Here is a 17,417-nt window from a genome sequence, read left to right as displayed (position 1 = left end):
AGACCTATATCCTCAAAAGTATCAATTCAGCGATAGGCACAACAACCAATGTTATGACCGGTCTACATACAAACCAGCACATACATCATACGCCAGTTTTAATTATTTTAATACTTAATTCTTTTTGTTATTTTGGTGTATATCTCTCTGTGGGCACTCTTATTTCAGAATAAGACTGCCTGGACACAGCCTTGCACCAAAATAATAAAGGATATAAATTAAAACTGATGTTATTTATGTGCAAGTTGGTATGGAAATTAAGCAGACATATTTTTAAAAGTGCTATTAAGAGTAAAGCCTGAAACCACTATTATAACAACATACAAACTGCAGAATCCACTGATTTATTGTAAATTGCTGCCTAGAGTACATATATTTTCAGTGTACTGCAGTATTGCTAACTCTTCCAATTTCTTTGTGAAGCACGCGAGGTTGGCTGGGGCTGAAACCAGAGCCCAAGCCCATAATATGATGAGATGATAGAAACTCCAGCCATCTCACAAATTTCAGTTCTGACTAGGGAAAACCACTGTGGTTGGCTGTGTTCCCCACTGCCCTGCCTACTAGAAAACAGCAGACAACCCAAGGTACTGAAGGAAGCAGCATAGCTCTCTCATGCCCCAGTCTCCACCAGGAGCTGACATCATTCTCACAGAAGGAGGCAGGGTAGGGAGCAGAAAGAGCCCAGTTTAGGACCACTCTTTCTCCCCTCTCCAAGAATGAGGGATTGGGGTGACACAGCAATACCCCAGTCCAGATTGCAGAGGGGAATGTCACACTCCCAGAGTCTGGAACAATCAAGAAAAGTTGTGAGTTAGGTGCTTCTGACATGGGAGACAGGGAGCTTTGAATAGATTTAAGAATCCCTGATTGAGAATCCCAGAGTGTATTTGTGCCCAAGTCACTTGGGACTCAGAGACATTTGCACTGACCCAGAACATAAAGTCTCATTGCTAATGACTATTATTTTGTTCTGTCAATTGTGTTTTTGTCTGACTTATTTAATCCTGTTTATTGTTACTTTGTTGAAATAACTTCCAGCCAGACTGTAAATAAAGTTTCTTATTTATTTTTTGACCTCTGCACGTGATTGTCAATCCTGGGTGAAGCTGTTGAGTGTTACATACCGATGTGGCTCTAGTACTTGGATCACCTACAAAACTCATCTTCAGCATGTGTGATATAGTTGTCATGGCTACAGTGATACTGATCCTAACCAATTTCTCGAACCACTGTTTAAACCTCTCACTCTGTGATGTACAGATTTCATTTCTGATAAATGTAAGAGACCAGATTCTGATATTCTTGCTTTGAGTAGTACTTAATGCTCCAATGGCCCCATGGAGTAAGGAACTACTTGATATAGCAATAGTGGCAGAATCTGGCTCAAAGTAATTCTCCTGATTAAACTGAGCCAGACTGAAGCATCAGTTCTTGTTGAGGTTTTTTTAAAACAACTTTAAAAAACCATTTTCAAGTGAACCTAAGAAATGAACAATTCAAAACTGACAGGTGAACTGGGATTTGACAACAGCGTTCTGCATGAAGCAACACCTGTTTGGAGACATTTGAAACTAAACTGCAGAAAATGCTAGAAAAAACAGTATATTGAACAATATTATATTTGCAGAGAGATGGACTAAATGACAAAATATGTTGATCCCACCTTTGCCTTTTGTGATTCATACATAAAATGATTTAGTCATTAGTCATGACGTCTCGGAGAGATAATATTACATAGCTTCTTTTGCAATCTGGAGACAGCTTTTAGCTCTTGTTATTTTTAATCACATATCAGCACCTCTTGTTAGGTTATACTTCAGAATCCGTCATCCAGAAATCCCTGAAGCTTATTACGTTTCTTAGTCTTCTGGAAATACTTCTGACTTTGGCTGCCCTTAGTGTCAAACCTAGAGGAGCATAGATGAGTATGCCAGGGACTTGAATAGTGGAAAAGACAGCTCTTCTGGGTCTATCTTTGGAACTTTTCCCTCCTTAAAGGTAGGCTGAGGATCACTAGATCTTGTGGGAAATTCAGCCACTTTACATTTAAGTGCCATGCTCTATCTCTGAGAATGCCATTTCTGATTGCTCTATTAATAATTAACAGGCTTAATTTTTCTTCTTTTAAAAAACATAACCTGTGACTGCTGTATTGTTTAGGAAATCCTGGTGTGGTACTTGCTGTGTTGGTCACCGGTGTTTATCAGTGTAGGCTGCGTGCGTGTGCCCCTGTGTAGATGCTGTCCCAGCTCTGGCCAGGAAACTGAGATGGCTCTCACGATCGAATGAGTCGACACGACCACAGATTATCTGAGCCACGAAGGTGCCCAGGCCAGGTTTATTGCGTGCGGCACAATGAGAAATGACTTACAGAGTATATCTGGGTCAGTTTCGCATAGGTGGCGTTACAATGGTTTTTATTTTCAGTAGAAACATTAGTAGCAATTGAGGTTGCCTTAACTACCACCCCAGCTATCTCCACCACCTTTTCTTCTTGATTTGGAACTAAACAGCAAAACATCTCTTAATTATAGCCAAATCTTTGTAAGAGTTCGTAATGGAAGTCCTATAAAAATATTTTTCTCCAAATCAAGAAGGTGAGGAATAACCTATATATATAGTGCAGCCACATATTATTAATGTTATTGGTTATTTATCTAGTTCTATAAGGTATGTTTGGTACTTTACAGCACAAATGTGGTGTCTCCCAGAAGAACTTGGGGCCAGATCCACAAAGGTGCCTAAGCCCCAGTTTTAGGCACAGCTGGAATCCACAAAACAACTGCTTGGCTGCTGTTTAACCCTTTAGGTGCCTAAATTCACTTGGTGCCTAAATTTCTGCTTTCAAATTTCCCTCCGTTATAAGAGAGCTCCTCCTCCCCTCATTTTGTGCAGTTAGGCAGTTGCCTAACTCATGCTCTCAACAAACAACTTAGATGCAAAAGCCCCCACTGACTCCAGGAGAGGGTTTCCTGGATGTGCAGTGCATGAAGAGAGAGATGCCAAACCCCATGAGGGGGCAGGGCTTAGAACCAACCCTTCTTGTTGGCATTTCATGTTGGCTAGTATGTAGCTCCCTGCCTAAAGTGGCTACACCATTTATAGTTTCCCATCTCTCCCCATGCATTGTTTAGGAAGCCTAGGCAGCCTAACTCAGACTTTGTGGATTTCATTGTTGTTTCAGTGATTTTCTAGGCACCTAAAAAATAGGTATTGAAACCCCTACATCCTTTTGTGGATGCAGGCCTTCCTATCAAACTTTAGATGTGACAGTGCATAGAAGAATAGTAAACCCTAAAAAGAGGATGATGAAGTACATGGGAAACTCAATTCAGGCCTGTTCACATCTTGGTATCAGTGATAGGTAAGTATAATGATTAAGATACACAAATAATAATGGACAAAATTCTGAAGTCCTTCCTGTGGAAAAAACTCCTATGAACATAAAAATTGAGCAATATTATGGGGATATTTCTGTCAGCTTTAAAGGAGCTGCTAATACACTGTATACAGGTCAAAATTTTCAAACTTGGTGCTTAAAATTAGGCACCTAAATCTGCATTTAGTATGAACTAAGAACACTGAATTGAAAGGGCAGCCACTCAGAATCATTATCTGTTCAGAGATCCCTGCAATACTAACGCTGAAATGGACCCCTCTGAAGAGGGACATGTTATTAGGCTTAGAACTTCAGTGTGTTGTAAGTGGGGCAGAGATTGTATGCTGGGCCCCCTACACATAGTTGAATGTCACATTTAAAGGAAAAGAGATTGGTTGAATCAGCATTTCAGAACTAACAATGAATTTCCTGGCTTTACTCATTTCAAATTAGACCTTTGGGGATTCATTTGTATTTGGGCATGTGTGTTTCACTTGCAACGTTTGTTTGTGTGCCCCTGATACTTACCCACCTGTGTTTGCATGTACCAATATATAATTATGGGTACAATTAAGGCAGCCACACATTAATATTGGCCCTTTACTAAACATAGCTTGAGTTATATGAAGCATGCTATTTGCAATAAGACAGGGAACTCCATTTCTAAAATTAAAGTCAGTACAAAAGAGATTCTATCGGTTCTAAAGAATGAGAATGGAACCTCAGGGAAAAAAAAGCATTTGTACTTCATATGAATTAGCTAATGACAGACTAATATTTATTTTAAATGATGTGGAATATGATCTATATATTTAAATCTCATGGTTTATTGGGCTAGAAGTAATAAGCTCAATGAATCACTGTCTTTATTTCATTTGCAGCCTTGTGATGAATTAATCACCATCCAAAAGAAACTTAGATAGGTGGGTCAGAGTCAATTGCTAAACTGTGAGTATGTCTGAACGTATAAATGTTTAAAGGCTTGGGGAAAAGTTAGGAATCTTGGTTATCTTTTAATTATGTCATTCTTGAATGTATCTCATCTCAGACTGTTATTTCTGGATACCATGATCAGCCTTGGTAGTGAATGAAAATTAAAGGCAAGTTGGTATGGAGCATATTGCTGAAAGTTGCACAAGCTGGCTGTGTTAACCTATAGAATATTGTCATTTTCCATACTTCATGCTTATGAACATCTGTTTTACTATCTGTTTTACTATCTAGCTACATTCATATGTACTCTACTTCACATTCATCTACTTAAGCATCATTTCCCATTAGCCACTGACAATATGAATCAAGTGACTTATTTTGTATTTTGACAATACATTAATATTTATTTATGTCTATTTTAAATGCTTCTGGATGGGACCATTTGTAGTTTGCCAGTATTATCACTAGACCTTCCTTGATCACTCTAGCAAAAACCACCAATACTTTTAAACATTTTGGTGTCTGTGGCTTTTGGGATGTAAAACCATTGTGGACATTTTCAGTGAAGTAGAATAAAAAAATCATTATACTGTAACAAAAGAATTAAAATAAAGGAGTAGCAGAGCATAAAAACAATATTGAAAATCACATTGATTAATAAAATACAGTATAGCAGGCTTGTTTTGCAATGTAAAAATGTACTATACTGTCACAGTTACTTATACAATGTGTGGAACAATTTTCTCTTATTGTAAACAGACCAGAACAAAAGGGTCCTGATTAGCTTTCTTACTTATTTCACTGGAGCTCTGCAATATCCTAACTGATAGCTATGTGACCAATGAAAATTTGCAAATACAATTTTTTTCCTTATTTGTTTTTCTGTTCTCTTTACACAAACATAAAAAGATCACTGAATCAGCTGTATTTCAATCTTCTTCAGTTTACTGAATTGTTTAGTGTATCACGTGCTTGGACTAGAAATGCTGATAGAGTTACTGGATCTGGCTAGAAACAATTATATTCACTTCCCCTGATTTTACCACAATGCTAAAAAATGTTATCAAAAGTAAAGATAAATGCATGGAGTCTTGACTATGATATAGGAATTTATTAAGGCAGTCTAACAACATATAAACAATGTGAGAGGGAAGGAGTGAGAGAAAGAAAGCGAGTGTAAAATAACCCAAATCTTTCAAGGACTTTCTTAATTTTCTTCTAGGAGGATGAAAAATAAAAAGGACACAATGATGGATTCATTCTTGGTGTAACTCCTTTGAAATCAGTGGAGATGTACCATGAATGGGTTTGCCCCAGAGGGTTTAAGAGTCATTTATTTTAAATGAGGTCCATACATATTTTAAAATGAGAGTTGCCCATCAGAATGCAGAAGTACTGAGTACAAAAGGGAAGGCATCCTGAAAAATAAAGGAAGGTGTGTCTCAAAAGAAAGTATTTGAGGCTAGAAAGTCAAACAGTTTAACTGTTTTCCCCACCTCATTCATCTGCCTTGCCAGCTTGTTTGTGTAATGGCAGTGAATTAAATGCTGAGGTTTTAAAAGATGGAAGATCATGACATATAACGTTCATCATAACACATGTTACTGATTGGCTTGGATCCCTTTCTAGGAAACTGTAAGACTTGTGTGGGGTGGATTGCTGTAATTGGTCAGGAGGAAGGAAACAGATTGACTATCAGAGGACTGGTGTAGTTCGGGATAGAGATGGCATTAAAATCCTAAGTGCAATTATGATCTTATAGTCCTGTCTCAAGAGGTAAGCGTCACCTCACAATGATACTGCTGGTAGGAGAAATTTTCATGGAACCGTATTCTGTAGGAATATGCCATTCTGATGACTGCTTCATGAAATTGAGTCAATTTCACTGGCATTTTGTTTCAGAAGAAAGATGGGAGGAGAAAGTTCTGACAATGTTAAAACATCCCATTTTGACATTTTCTGAATTAAATGTTTTGATTTTTCATTTAGAAATAACTTTTCCTTTTGATTATTTAAAACTTTGTATTATATATTTTGCTATAATAATAATAAGAAGTTAAAACTGGAACAAAACATTTGTCAAAACAAAACATTTTGAATGATGCTGTAACAGGGCAATCTGCCCCTTCAATAGCCCGAGGTGGAGAGGACAGGGAGCCATCAATCCTGCTCCAGACAGAAGCCCAGCAGGCAGATGCTGGGAATCAACTGACACAGCTGATCAGCATCACATGATTGGCCCACACTCTGACCTGGACAGTATAAAGGGGGAATATCAAGCGAAAGGGGATTGTAAGCAGAGAAGGAAGCTGCAAGCAGACACCTGCACCCACCCTGTGGTGCACCCCTTCCCTGCTGCTGCAGCTGCAGGGTCAGAGAGGGCCCTACCTGGTAGCTATCAGAGGACTATAGTATGAACCACTAAACAGACTGTTCCTTTTGTTACTTTTTGAACACTTTTCTTTCTTGTTTGTGAAGACAATGAACGGAGCACTGAAAAAAGGAACAGAATACTAACCTGGACATGGCTGACTGTCTATTCCCAGCTGGTGACTAAAGCCACCAGCATATGGACCCAAAATGATTTTTCTTTTCATATTTTTCCTTCATGGAGAATTTCAGAAAATTCAGTTTTTGTTTCCGTTTGGAATGAAGCCATATTTAGAAATGTTGAAATTCCTCATGAAATGGAACTTGCACCCTAGGCACAGCTCTAATAATTACAATACTTGCCTCCTGTGTAATGTGCTTTTGGGTCTGCAGATGAAAAGTGCTACATAAGAACTAGGTAATATTATTGCTTATGTGAATAAGTTCTACTCCACATCAATAAGGGCTGCAGACCTTCTTAGCTTAGGGTTCAGAGGATACTAATAATATCAGTCATTTTGCCCTCTTTCACCTGCAGTTTAAATCTTGAAATGCAGCTTCCTTTTATTTTCAAGAGTAGTAAACACAAAGCTGCTTACAATTAATGTCTAGATTGTGCCAAACACACTCAGGCTGAATTCTAGATAGTCAGATTGAAACCAATGGAACTACTCAGAGAGTAAATAGATGTGAATCCAAACTCTCCCAGGTTATGTGGTGCTCTGATTCTGCATTTGGATTTGGTCCATCATAGAGATAAGATCAACCTGTGAACTCCGATCCAAACACAGAACTGGATACTGTCTCATATCCAAGGTTTTGCTCTGGGCTTTACTGCAGTTTAGATCTTTTGGAAACTAAATGTTGTGTCAAGAATCTTGTGGAATCATCATCAAATTTTGAGTTTTCCAAAGTATATGAACTGTCACAGCAAGTTCAGCTTTTTTTTTTAACCTAAAAAATGTCTCTCTCTAAAGCTTATCGAAATCCTATATCCATAGTTCACAAGTAGTAGACTTGATTATAACAATGCCCTGTATTCTGACCTTTCTGATGATGCTCCATACGTCCTCTTCACTGAATGTAGGATACGGTAATCAGACTCCTGACACAGGCTGAGATTTATTGATCACATTATCCCTGAAATGCTTTTGTTGCACTGGCTCAGCTCCCTGGTCATCATGCTGACTTTAAAATATTATTCCACACCAAGTAAAGCATTTCATGAGTTGGCATCATTTTATGTGCTCATACCTAAGTTGAAAAGCTCTGAAGGGCCCCAATTATTATAAGAGAGCCCTTTTGCACTTCTTTGATGGTGTAAAGGGGCTGCAAAGAAGACATAAATGCAGAATACCCTCTGCTGGGTGGTGTAGAGCTGTTTCATAGTGTTATACTGCCCCCTCCTTTCTCCTGCTGTAGAGGGTATATCATGGCCAAGCCAAGAGTTGGAGGGAAAAGGAAAGATGGGGTCAGAGCACGCTACATGCTGGCTTGTGCAATGGCCCTGGGACTAGGACTAGAATCCAGGAGGCTCAAATGTGACTTAGAACCACTTCTTTGCCCTTTCCTCCACTTCATTTCTGGGCTGGGCGTGGTGAATCTGGCTCCTTCTGTCTTAGAATTTCCTTTTGAATCTCAAATACCAGACTTTGTGTTATATTCTTGTGAGCTGTATCTTGGGAACTCCCTCTCACAGGCTTTCCAGGAGACACCAGTCTTTGTACAGCTTGAGCTACATGGCTCTTGTTGACATCCTGGTAAGCATATGGCTACAACCACGAGTAACTCTGTTGAAAAATGCAGGCTAGTGTTTCTGAGTATTTTTTTCCCTTCTTTTCTTTTTTATTATTATCTCATCTTTTTTTATTGTTCAGTCTTATGTTAGGTTCTGAGTTCCCTAGATTTATATTGAACTTTGTGTGTGTTAGATACTGTATTTTGCAGAATTGTGTTTTATTTATTTTTGTATTATTTTAAAATGTAATGCAATTATGTATACTGGAAAATCAGAACAAGAGTTAACAATAATAATAGTTATTATTATTCATGCATTCATGCATTTTCATGCAGAATTGCATTTGAATATTTTTTACATAAGTCATACAGTACAGGTTTGTGATTCAGATACAATAGAAATAATTTAAATGACTGCATCTAACTGTGCATGGTGCCATCACTCTACATATCAACAGTGTAGAAGGACCAGGCCTCTGTCCCCAGAGCCCTGGTTGCCTAGGTAACTAGCAGGAAATCCTACCCCTACTTCCTGCTGCCAGATTTCCTCTGACTGGAAGAGAGGGTTGACTTTGGAGAAGAGCCGGCATAGGCTTCCAGCAGATCACATGCTACTACAGGGACATAGCAGCCTGAGAATCTGAGCTCAGGGCTGGTGGACAGATCTAGGCAGAGCCTGTGAGCATTCTTACTAAGAGCCTGCAGTATACATAAGAATCATCCAGGACCCAAAGGGCACCCTGATAAGTCACGAAAGAACTGATGCTGGAGGGGCACTTGGACTATTTGTTTATCCACAAAGATGCTGGAATGATCTCTGGGTGAATTCCTGCCTCTCCAAAGGCTGTAAGAAGGTTCTTCACCTGTAGACAATGATGACAGTTTGGAACTAACTACCAGATGGGGGAGCTCAGTCCATATATGTTGTTTAAATCTCAGTCCTGCAAATACTTATATGCTTGACCTCTCACACATTACATTTTTCAGGATCAGGGCCAAGGTGAACAATTCTAGACAGTTCACCTAAAATATAGCCACTAATCTGAAGTTTCTGGCAGAAAATGAAGGGGAAAGTAGATAAATTTCTTGTCATGTCATCATATATTGCAGTTGTCTGCATTATTGAGATCCTGCTTTAAAGTTGAGCTGGTCTGAAAGCAGAACCTGAAGTTAGGATATCTTTGAAGTTTGAAGGGCATGGGGAGAGTTCAGGTCCAAATCTCTGGATCTTAATCCATGATTTTGACATAGGTTGGATCCATAACCAGGAAGGAGGTTTTCTTTACGTCTACGGGGGTCTGATCATGGAAAAGTTCCTGCTTACTTCATTAAGTGTAGGATTGGCCCATAGTTGTAGTCCAGATGTTCTTCAGAACAATCATTTTTGGGAGATTTTTCCCCAAGATAATGGAAGTCACACAAGAAGAACTTATCTTGTGGATTTCCTCCCTTTGGGACTGAAGTTTGACAAGAACAAACTTGCCAAGATTGTGGCACCATTAAATCTGAAACCGAACTGAAGTCTCAGTGCTGATTTGGTCTTGAACTTGGAGCCTGAACCCTATACTTGGGTTGTCTCTACTTTAAACTCATAGAAATGATTTTTGCATTCATTTTAAACACACATGATGGAAGCATTCTTATTTTAAAAAGAAATAGCTACTTTGATTTACTAGTAATTTTGAATAACAGTCACAACACTGGTTTTGTTTCTCAGTCTGTGAATCCTACAGTTATTTTGTTCATCCCCTCTCATGTTATTACAGCTATTAAAATCACGACTAGAATTGTTAATGATTTCTCAACTGCAAAGAGGGGTTTATCATTTTATATTTTAATGAAGAATCAGTAGTTTACCACTGGGGAAAGTCACATCATTGTGATGCATATCATAATACAATACAGTGAACTGGCACACACACAACCTCGATAATGGTCTGTGCATAATAATTGTTGGAGAACCAATCAAAGCAGGAGAGAAGGATGTAACCAGTTCTAACTTAATACATGAGGTTAATACTCTGCCATATTTTAATAGGTTTCTATTTAATATAGAAATTAAATGGTGAGAATTTTAGTATCCTTGACATTTATAGATTCTGTGAATAAAACTTCTACTGAATTGTAGAATTCAAGCATAAAAAAACATATGACTGCAGTCTCGTAGACTGTGTAAGTACTTGTTATCCAAATATACAAAGGAAATTCTGTATTACAATGTGCATGTTACTTTCAACTAGATGAGACTCTTCATTGGAAGGTAAGTATAATCTGACAAGAGAGTCTAAAGAAAGAAAGTAGAAAATGTATAAGACACAAAACATGAAGATAGGGCAGGGGAAAACAAAGAGAGGAAGTGGTATTGATAGAGAAACCTATTTATGAAACTCAGTTGAGTTAACCTGCCCATATTTGGGGCAGAAGCATTGTGTCACTGGAGGAGCACCATAATTGGATAAAGAGAAGCTAGTAAGGTTTATAGGCAGTTTGTTTGATAAATCCTCTAACGCCATCGTTCTTTCTCCTGTGGGCAAACTGTTAAATAGCTCCCAGAAGCCTAACCCAAGTTTATTGCTATTATTGGACAAAGACCCCAATAAACCCATATCATATGTAGGCTAAAACTGTGCTCTCAAATATATCTAAAATGTGTCACTGAGATTTGGTGACAGAGCAGTCTGGCCACTGTCTCAAGTGCAGATGCTGATTTTAGTCACACCAGTGTTAAACTCAATTTTGGGCAAAACTCCTAGAAATAATTAGTGTAACTGAAAATTCTGAAATAGCTCCTTTCATCTCTGCTTGCATTTTGGGTAACACCCCAGCTCTCTAAGCTTTATAATAGTTTATTTTCAAAGTTTATCTAAAACTTCCTAAATTTTGAAAGTTTAATTTCAATAGTTTCTTTTTTGGTCATTAGAAAAACAACGTCTTGGTTTTTGACAGCAGAAAAAGGACTCATGTCCTTCCTGGGGTTATGGAAACTTGAAAAAAAATGTCATTGCAAAAGTTAGAAAAATGTCATGACCAAATCAGTTGCATTTCTTAGGCTTATATATCAATTAGAACTTACCAAGTGGAATTGCCATTTCTTTCTCTTCTCCTTTCCACAAGTTGCCCCTCAACCTATCACTTTCCCTTTCCCTCTGTCCCTTTTTTGGCTTCTCTATCATGTTTCCCTAACCTCATCTTCCTTCTCCTTCCCTAACACCTAACTCTGAGACTGAGACCTTGTCTTTTCACTGTCTATATTCCCCAACAGTTTGAACTTTGAAATACAGAATCTTCTGGTCAGAACTTTTTTTTGTGTGAAACTACAATGCATTTCTTCGGGAAGGTACCCTGGTGGCTGACATCCTGCTTATGCATAAAGTGTCCCCACTTCACTTTTCTATCTTTGGGATAAGAAAATGTCATAGTGACAGCAACAATGAAAAAGGCAGCATAAACCGTTTACCCCTCATTCACGGGCATAAGGGAAAATTTACAAAATGTCTGAACTTTTATCATTTCCTGAAGTTGGTATAGGGCCATCAGTAGATAGACAGAAAAAGAGATTTACAAAATAAGTCTAACTTTAAGTACTCTGATCTCCTAGGAACAGTTTTCAGCTTTGGGTGTCAGACTACTGTAGGTATGTAGACTATTAATTAGGCATGTATGTATTGACTAAATAGGGAATTTGATGCCTTAAACCAGTACTTAGCGGGGAGATTGTCAAAGGCATTAAGGGCAATTAAGTGCCCATCATGCATTGAAAGACCATGAAGTTGAGAGCCTACCTCTAATTTGTGCCTTTGAAAACTTCCCCTTAGATGACTACAATGGATATTTACATGGCTAATTTTAGGTACTCAAGTTTGAAAATCGATGTTTGTCTTCAAAGAAAGATGGATTTGTGAAGATTACAAATGTGCAAAGATGAATGAGGTTACATTTTAGACTGCAAACTTTAAAGCAAAGTGCAAGAGAGAAAAAATCTCAGAAAATAAACTATCCTGGTTTTAATTTTTGTATTTCAATAGGAGAATAAGGGACATATTTTCAACGTGGTATTGAGTATTTACATGCATAACTCCATGTACAACAAGATGAGAACACAGCATATAATTTTAAAGAACTTTAACACTCAGGAAAATATATTTTCATGTGGATAATTTTTAAAATGATTCAGGTTTTGAAAGATACTGATATTTTTGTAAAGTAAGTCATCATGCTAATTATCCAGTAAAATAGAGAGATTCTGGATTAAGTATCAGAGAAATTAAATCTTTCTAAACACAACAATAATAGCCCTTTTAGCAAATTTCTATCCTGAAGCATCATGTTGCTTTAGGTCCTATGAGGTTACATTAGTCACATTGCATAACATCATGTCATATCTTAAGTGCCAAGGAAATAAAGTATGAAAGTCACCAAAAATGACACATTACAATATGACACAGTGTAAAGCAATACATCAGAATGTGGCATGGTTAGAATCAATGAAGCCTTTTCTTCTATAATCCTTTAAAAGAACAATTTATTTAAGTGATTTGTTTTTTCCTTCTGGAAAAATGTTTCAAAGCATTTTTAAAAAGGATCACAACAGAGACATGTATTGTATGCCAAATTTATACTACTCAAAAGTTTTTGGCCCAGATTCTGGTTCACTTTTGGGGAAGTGGTTCCTAGCTTACTAATAAGGCGCAAACATATGTTGCGAAGATAATATTAAAATAGAAACAGATTGCGACTGACAACATCGTGAAGATTGCCAAGTGGGTAATATCTAGAAAATCTGCTTCTCAGATCAGATCCACGGTGGACCTTATATTTCATTGTCTGTTGAAACTGTGCAAAGGGTGAAGATTCCTGAAGGATTTCTGCTGATCTAAACCTATATACCCCATAGGGCCTGTAAGTTACCATACAGCACCCCTGAGACAGGCAAATACAGGTACCCAGGCCCAATTATGCATCTTAGGTCTCCTCCAAAATGAAATAAGTTACATGGAGTTAGATTCACAAAGGGTCTTAGGTGCTGATGTCCCATTGACATTAACAAAACCTCCATTCAGCTGCCGCCTAACACTGGAGGCACCCAAACTCATTCAGCCCTGATATTTTTGCAGTAAAAGTTCCCTAGGCACCTAAGTTTCTGCTTCTGGGCACATGCACTGTTGCCACACTCTAGGCATCCAGACACCTAAGCCCCAGTGCAATCCATGACAGATAGGCACTGAACTGCCTGATTCCAGATCAGGGTTCCCAGGGGTAAATCCCAAACAGAGATAGGTGCCTCCTTGGAGCCTGGATAAATGTGCCCACGAGGCTTAGGACACACCCCAACCCACAGCATTTCCCTTTTGTTAGCTTAGGTGGCTCTTTGCTCAGTATGTTAAGTTTGTGAATCTCATTCTTAGGTGCCTGTCTTTCCCCATTCATTGTATAGGGAGCCAGGCGACAACAATTTTCAAGGCACCTAAGGCCCTTTGTTAACCTATCCCTCAATGACTCTATGGCTATTCAAAAAGAACAATGAATAGGGTGGTGGAAAAGGTGTTTTAAAATGAGAACCCAAGTGTATTTTGTTCTATTGAACATGAATTGTTTAATTATTATTTTGATTATTGTTATGCCAAAATAGTAAATGTATAAATATAATTTGAAATAGTTATAATTGAGTTGTCCATCTCCCTAAGAAAAGAGTTAAACGATTCAGCAAGCCTTCAAATACACTGATAAGTCATTTTCATAGAGTTACTAAGGTAAGGAACTTTAACAATATTAAAATTGTTTCAGCCAATAGGGAGTTTACAACACTAGCAGAGACGAGATGGCTCAGCAAGTTGACTTCACAAGAGCAAATCTAATTTACACTAGTGGAAGATTGGGCATAGCAGAGTTCTGCTTTATAATACCCTTTTCCCACCAGTCCTGCTCATACTCTGCCCTGAGACACCCCCTCCTTTCCTCATGCCTTTGGGGAGAGGCAGCTGGCAGAAGAGATAGTAGAGCTACTTCCATCATTTTTTGTGTCAGCAGACTGCTGCCATGCAGGGGCAATTCTCCACTAGCTATCTTTGGACTGTTCAAGGTGACTTTGCATTGGTTACGATGGGAAAATTGGCCTTGTTAGATTGGAGATTCTGGACCTTTATGTCTTAACAGCTGAATTTCAAAATTGAAACATGACACTTAGTTCTCATGGAGGACTAGGTCCTTTACTTGATTTGGGAACATTTGTTGCATTTTGTCAAAGTTATGAATCCATGTAGAAAATTCCTTTATCCAGGAGTGCACTTTGCACAAGATCTTTGTAGGAGAGTAAAGAGTTAAAAGCTGGACAAGTAATCAGGCCTAAGCTACAGGGAATGGAGTCATGGCACAGGCAAAACCTTGTTTCTGTTACTTGGTGAATTTTAGCTAGAGTCTGTTATGTCTCTTCTTTCCCTCCCTTCCTAGCCATTTGTGCAAGGAAGGAGACTAACAAATAACTATTCTCCCTTCTGTTCAAGGTCTTTGGTGGGAATACAGCATTATCTTCTTTCCCTCCCTTGCATACAGTATATTTTAAAGAATGTTAGTAAGTTTCAAGGTAATGTGCCTGCACTCTGTGCAATAATCCTGTAAACAACAAACAGGGGTGGGTATAATTGTATTCATTATGTAGTAATTAATATTCATTTTGTAGGCGTTAATGTAACCAAATAAGGGTCTATGGGGAGTGGCTGGAAATGCATACATTTACATACCGGATAAAAGGATTGTAAAGAAACCCCCCTCATTGCTCACTCGCGGCGTTGAGGTGGAATGAGCAGGCAATAAAGGGTTCTGTCCCCCCAATCCACCCCCCCGGACAAACTGTTTGATTATTTCTAACAATCTTGTTAAAATTTTTCATTCTAATTTTTTTTCAATGAAAAATTGGCTTATTTGAAAATCATTGTTTTGTTGAAATTTAATTTTTCAAAATTTTCTGATTTTTTATGAAAAAATTAAAACTGAAATAATAAAAATATTTCATTTTTTGAAGTTAAAATCTGAAAATATTCTGTTTTTCCCTATTTCTCTCCTTTTTTCTCTGCCCCCAAAGAAAATATGTTATTTTTTTTCAGCAAAATATATTTACCATCTTTCAAGAAGCTCTACTTATCATAAATATTTTGTTAACATTAAATGATTGCAACTTTCATATTTACTGAACTAATTTTCTTCTGATCTGAGTTGTGTGGTAGTTATTTTTCATATGTAAAAATGCAGCTAAATTCAAAGGAAATCAGTTGTTTAGTGATGATTATATCTAACTGAGAGACTAGAATCAGACTAACTGATACACTAGCATAATGTTATATTAGGCACAAAAACTATGTTAAAAGAATAATAAGGTTGCAAGCACTCAAAAGTTAGGAAATACAAGAATTAAGGTTGTCTATGCCAGGGGTTTTCAACCTTTTTTAGAAACTATACCCCTATGGTCTCAAGGTTTCACCTGAAGTACCCCTTCATGGTTTTCACTCTACCTGATGTTATCAGGGTTGCAATAAAAGGCATAATGGCCTAAAATACATTCAAGACCATTTTCTATTTTTTTTACTTTTGCACTTCTGAGTCTTCTGGTGCAGGGCAGTCCCTAGGGGGTGTGGGGCCCGGGGCAAAGTACATTGTGTGGGCCCCTCGCCCGGCTCCCGTGGCATACTTGAGTCTCCGGCACTCTCTGACCATGCCTGCATTTGGGCACCACCCCAAGGTTTCACGTACAGGGCAGAAGGGGTCCCCGGCTCTCACAAGCCGGCGCTGCCCCCCAGCTGCCAGCGGGGGAAGTCTGCGCCTGCTGGGAGTCGGAAACATGCCTCCTATCTCCTGTGCAGGGCAACAGAGCCGGCTCTGGTCAGGCTCCACAGCCCTCCCCTGCGCTTACCCGCCGAGCCCCTTGCATTCACCCGCTGCCCCACCTCCTGCACGTACCCACCACACAGAGCCCAGCTGTCCCTGCCCCCGCACTTACCCGCCGCGCGGCGCCTGGCTCTGGCCGGGCTCCACTGCCCCCTACCCCTGCACTCACCTACTGAGCCCCCGCCACTTACCCACCGCGTAGCGCCAGATCCCGCCCCCGCACGTACCTGCCACGCAGCGCCTGGCTCTGGCTGGGCTCCGCCCCCCCCCTGCACTTACCCGCCGCCCCCACCACAGTTACCCACCGGCTCTGCCGCTCCCCAGCCCAGCACTTACCCGCCAACCCCCGTGAACTTACCCGCCGCCCCTGCCCTCTGCACTTACGTGCCACACGGTGCCCAGCTCTCCTGCTCCAGCCCCGCAGCCTGGCACCAGCTTGGACCGGGAGCCTCACTTCTCTGGTTTGGGGGCAGTGCCTCGCTGGCCCTACATAATGCACAGCCGGGGGAGGGCTATCGGAGGCTCCGAGCTGTGCATCGTGACCTGGTGCCCCCCGCAGGCTGGCGCCTGGAGGCCCTTCGGTAGGCGACTGTCCACTTCCTGCCCAATCCCGCGCAGCTGGGAGGTGAGCTACAGCTGCCTGATCCTGTTGCGTACCCCCTGCGATACTCTGAAGTACCTCTGGTTCAAACCTCTGGGCTATACAACTATAATTCAGTCCCCTAGTTTCCTTACCGCGGCAATTCCATCCTCAACTTCCACCCAGCTCCCAGTTCCAGTTTCTTTCCCCCTTCCAGTCCAAGTCTCACCAAAAACCTTGGTTCCAGTCTATCCCTTGCCTCCCTCTGGTCCAGCTTTTGTTCCCTCAGTGTTCAAAACAATAGCTGCTTCTTCCTTGCTGCCTGAATGCCAGCAGAGAGATCATTGGGAGCATAGAAGAAGACTGGTTCCCTACTCTCAGTTGTGATGCCTTGACTTGGGTAGACACTTAGCATAGAAAATTGTAATGGGTAAAGTTTCATAAAGTTATAAGCAACTGAAGATGGTATTATAATGAGATTGCTGAGCAGCCTTAATAATAAGCAGTACCACCATCTCTGCCTATAGTATTTTATCT

General features: G+C 39.7%; 1 long non-coding RNA gene across 2 annotated transcripts in view; it reads right to left on the bottom strand.

Annotated features, from left to right (window-relative positions):
• The window catches only part of LOC137163703 (uncharacterized), a 31,181-nt gene extending 14,338 nt beyond the window's left edge, over positions 1-16,843 (bottom strand). Inside the window, exon 1 of one of the 2 annotated variants that reach the window (XR_010922797.1) lies at positions 16,685-16,843. This is a non-coding gene — a long non-coding RNA (uncharacterized lncRNA). Of the gene's footprint in view, positions 1-16,412; positions 16,453-16,684 lie in introns of those variants that run through there. The other variant, XR_010922798.1, reaches the window with a different exon arrangement.
• Between the last annotated feature and the right edge of the window lie 574 nt (positions 16,844-17,417).

Source organism: Emydura macquarii, unplaced genomic scaffold (genome assembly GCF_026122565.2).
Source record: "Emydura macquarii macquarii isolate MOO-44397 ecotype Brisbane River unplaced genomic scaffold, CSIRO-AGI_Emac_v2 contig_2636, whole genome shotgun sequence".
In the NCBI taxonomy this organism is placed as follows: Eukaryota; Metazoa; Chordata; order Testudines; family Chelidae; genus Emydura; species Emydura macquarii.
Note: the sequence above shows the minus strand (reverse complement) of the source record. Positions and strands in the feature narration are given on the sequence as shown.